Below are 4,797 nucleotides of genomic sequence, written 5' to 3' on the forward strand. Positions count from 1 at the left end.
CCCGCCTCCGCCACAGGGACACAGCTGGAGCCCCGCCTCCGCCACAGGGACACAGCCAGCGCCCCGCCTCCGCCACAGGGACACAGCCAGCGCCCCGCCTCCGTCACAGGGACACAGCCTGCGCCCCACCTCCGTCACAGGGACACAGCCAGCTCCCCGCCTCCGCCACAGGGACACAGTCGGCGCCCCGCCTCCGTCACAGGGACAGTCGGCAGATGGCCTCCGCCACAGGGACACAGCCGGCACCCTGCCTCCGCCACAGGGACACAGCCAGCACCCCACCTTTGCCACAGGGACACATCCAGCCTCGCCTCCGCCACAGGGACACAGCCAGCGCCCCGCCTCCGCCACAGGGACACAGCCAGCGCCCTGCCTCCGCCACAGGGACACAGCCAGCGCCCCGCCTCCGTCACAGGGACACAGTCGGCTCCCCGCCTCCATCACAGGGACACAGCTGGCTCCCTGCCTCCGTCACAGGGACACGGTCAGTTCCCTACCTCCGCCACAGGGACACAGTCGGCTCCCCGCCTCCGTCACAGGGACACAGCTAGCTACCTGTCTCCGCCACATGGACACAGTCAGCTCCCCCTCTCAGCCACAGGGACACAGTCAGCACCCCGCCTCTGCCACAGGGACACAGCCAGCGCCCTGCCTCCGTCACAGGGACACAGCCGGCTCCCTGCCTCCGTCACAGGGACACGGTCAGTTCCCTACCTCCGCCACAGGGACACAGTCGGCTCCCCGCCTCCGTCACAGGGACACAGTCGGCTCCCCGCCTCCGTCACAGGGACACAGCTAGCTACCTGTCTCAGCCACAGGGACACAGCCAGCTCCCCGCCTCCGTCACAGGAACACAGTCAGCGCCCCGCCTCCGTCACAGGGACACAGCTGGCTCCCCGCCTCCGCCACAGGGACACAGCCGGCTCCCTGCCTCCGTCACAGAGACACAGCGAGATCCCCGCCTCCGCCACATGGACACAGCCAGCTCCCCGCCTCCGTCACAGGGACACAGTCAGATCCCCGCCTCCGCCACAGGGACACAACCGGCTCCCTGCCTCCGCCACAGGGACACGGTCAGCGCCCCGCCTCCGTCACAGGGATACAGTCAGCGCCCCGCCTCCGCCACAGGGACCCAGCCAGCGCCCCGCCTCCGCCACAGGGACACGGCTGACTCCCTGCCTCTACCACAGGGACACAGTCAGCATCCGAACTCCGCCAGAGGGATGCAGCGAGCTCCCTACCTCCACCACAGGGACACGGCCGGCTCCCCGCCTCCGCCACAGGGACATAGCCAGCTCCTCGCCTCCACCACAGGGACACAGTCAGCTCCCTGCCTCTGCCACCATACTGCATTAAATAGATTTTGAACAGATCTAGCAACTCAAGACAGGGCATCCATGTGGCGCTATGGGCCATCAGCAGCAAAATTGTAGATATTGTCTAATCAATCTGTTCGGAGATGTTATTACACACTTGTGGAGCTGACAGGACCTAAACCTTGATCTCCTGGCGCAGAGAAGGGGCCACTACCAGAACCTTCTTCAGCAGAAGCATATTCAACCACAATCTGCAATTTCCCACTCTGCTATTACTATCGACCCAGGGAATCAACCAAGGCTGGTTCAATGGGGAGTACAGTCGGGCATGGCAGGAGTAGCACCAGGTCTACTTAAGGATGAGGTATCAGCCTCCTGAAACCTACAACAGCGGTCTATTTGCGTGCCAAGCTGCAAGAGCAACACAAAGGGAGCTAAGAGACTGGAACTTTCTTTGCTGGAGGATAGGAGGTTGAGGGTAACCTTACTGAGGTTTATAAAATCACGAGGGGCATAGTTAAAGTGAATAGCAAAGATCCTTTCCCTAGAGTGTGGAAGTTAAAAACTAGGGGTCATATTTTTACGGTAAGAGAAGAAAAATTTAAAAAGGACAAGAGGGACAACGTTTTTAACACAGAATGACGCTTGTGTGGAAAGAACTGTCAGAGAAAGTGGTGGATGCAGGTACAGTAACAATGTTTAAATGACATTTGGATAAGTTCATGAATAGGAAAGATTCAGAGGGATATGGGCCACGGGCAGACAATTGGGAACATGGTCTGTGTGGACTAGTTTGGGAACATGGTCTCTGTGTGGACTAGTTTGGGAACATGGTCTGTGTGGACTAGTTTGGGAACATGGTCTCTGTGTAGACTAGTTGGAATGAAGGGTCTGTTCCATGTTACATTGACTCTATGACTCTGTGACCATCTGAACTGTGAAGTCCTGTCTTATTCAATCATGAAGGGTGGTGGATAATTTAAGTCACAGGAGAAAGAGACCACGAATACTCCTATTATCACTGATGGAGGAGCCTAGCATGTCAGTACATATGATAAGTTTGAAACATTTGCAAGCATCTTAAGCCAGAAATGCTCACTGGATGATCCATCTCAGCCTCTTCCACCGATTCCCAGAATCACAAACGCCTGGACCTCAACCAATTCAGTTGGCTCCATGTGATATCTATGTAGTAGATTCTGCAAAGTCTATGGACCTTGACAATATTCCAACAATAATACTGAAGACTTGTCCTCTGCAACTAGCCATACCTCCAGCTGAGCTGTTCCAGGACAGCTACAATACTGACATCTACCTGGCAATAGGTGAGGTGTCAGAGGACTGGAGGACAGCCAATGTGGTATTATTCAATAATGGAGGAAGGTATAAGTTAGGTAACTACAGGCCAATCAGTCTAACTTCAGTAAAGGGGAAATTATTGAAAGCAAGTCTGAGAGACGGACTTAATCTGCACTTGGTGAGGCAGGGATTAATAAAGAAAATCAGCATGGTTTTGTTTCAGGGAAACCATCTCTGACCAACTTGCTTTAGCTTTTCAAAGCAGTGACCAGATGTGTAGATGAGGGCAATGCCTTCAACATAGTCTACTGAGACATCAGCAAGGCTTTTGGTAGGTGTGGCATGACAAATTGATATCGAAGCTAAGTGTCCATGGAATACAAAGACATTTGCCAGATTGGACCCGGAATAGGCAGAGTGGTAGGCAGCAGTGAATGACAGTCAAGGGGGTGTTTCTGTGACTGGAAGTCTGTGTCCAGTGCGGTTCCACAGGGATTGGTGTTGGGGCCCTTGCTGTTTGTGCTTTATACAAACAATTTATAGATGATGTAGGAGGGCAAATTAGTAATCTCGCAGATGATATAAAATTGGTGGGGTGATAAATAGTGAGGAGGATAGCCTCAGATGGATATGGGATGGTAGAAGCAGAAACCCTCATCACATTTAAGAAGCATTTAGAACTGAGAACAGTACAGGCCCTTCTGCCCACGATATTGTGCTGAGCATTTATCTTAATCTAAGATCAACCTAACCCACACACCCTTCTTTTTACTGCCATCCATGAGCTTGTCCAGCAGTCGCTTAAACGTCCCTAATGTCTCTGTCTCTATTACCACTGCTGGTAGTGCATCCACACACCCACCACACTCTGTGAAGAACCTCCCTCTGACATCTCCCCTATACCTTCCTCCAATCATCTGAAAATTATGACACCTCATGACAGCTATTTCTGTCCTGGGACAAGTGCCTGGCTATCTACTCTCATTACCTTGTACACCTCTATCAAATCACCTCTCTTCCTTCTTCTTTCCAATGTGAAAAGCCCTAGCTCCCTCAATCTCGCTTTATAAGACATGCCCCCCCCCCTCCGTTCCTGGCGGCATCCTGGCAAATCTCCACTACACCTTCTGTAAAGCATCTACATCCTTCCTATAATGAGGCGACCAGAACTGGACACAATCTTCCAAGTGTATTCGAACCAGGGTATTATTGAGCTGCAGCAAAACCTCGTGGCTCTTAAACTCAATCCCCCTGTTTGAGCCAAAACACCATATGCCTTCTTAACAACCCTAACAACTTGGGTTGCAATTTTGAGGGATCTATGTATGTGGATCCCAAGATCCCTCTGTTCCTCCACATCGCCAAGAATTCTGTCTTTAATCCTGTATTCTGCATTCAAATTCGACCTTCCAAAATGAATCACTTCTTATCCAGGTTGAACTTGATTTACCACTTCTCAGCCCAGCTCTGCATCCTGTCAATGTCTTGTAGCCTGCAACAGCCCTCGACACTATCTACAACACCACCGACCTTTGTGTCACCAGCAAACTTACTAACCCACCCTTCCACTTCCTCATCCAAGTCTTTGAGAAAAACTACAAAGGCCCAAGCAGAGGCCCAAGAATAGACACCTGCGGGATACCACTGGTTACCGACCTCCAGGCAGAATGCATTCCACCCACGGCCACTCGCTATCTTCTTTCGGCCAGTTAATTCTGTATCCAGACCAGCCAAATTTCCCTGTATCCCATACCTCCTAACTTTCAGAATGAACCTACCATGGGGAACTTTATCAAATGCCTTACTGAAACCCATATACACTACATTCACTGCTTGACCTTCGTCAACTTGTCTCGTCAAATCCTCAAAGAACCCAAAAAGGCTTGTGAGGCATGACCCGCCCCTCACAAAGCCACACTGACTATCTTTAATCAAACTGTGTTTTTCCAATTAGTCATAAATCCTATCTTTCAGAATCCTTTCCAGTATCTTGCTTACCACAGCGTAAGACTGACTGGTCTGTAATTCCCAGGGATTTCCCTAACCCCTTTCTTGAACAGAGGAACAACATTCACCTCCCTCCAATCGTCCGGTACTACTCTCATGGATTTGGAGATGCCGGTGTTGGACTGGGGTGTACAAAGTTAAAAATCACACAACACCAGGTTATAGTCCAACGGGT

Source organism: Hemiscyllium ocellatum, chromosome 2 (assembly GCF_020745735.1).
Source record: "Hemiscyllium ocellatum isolate sHemOce1 chromosome 2, sHemOce1.pat.X.cur, whole genome shotgun sequence".
In the NCBI taxonomy this organism is placed as follows: Eukaryota; Metazoa; Chordata; class Chondrichthyes; order Orectolobiformes; family Hemiscylliidae; genus Hemiscyllium; species Hemiscyllium ocellatum.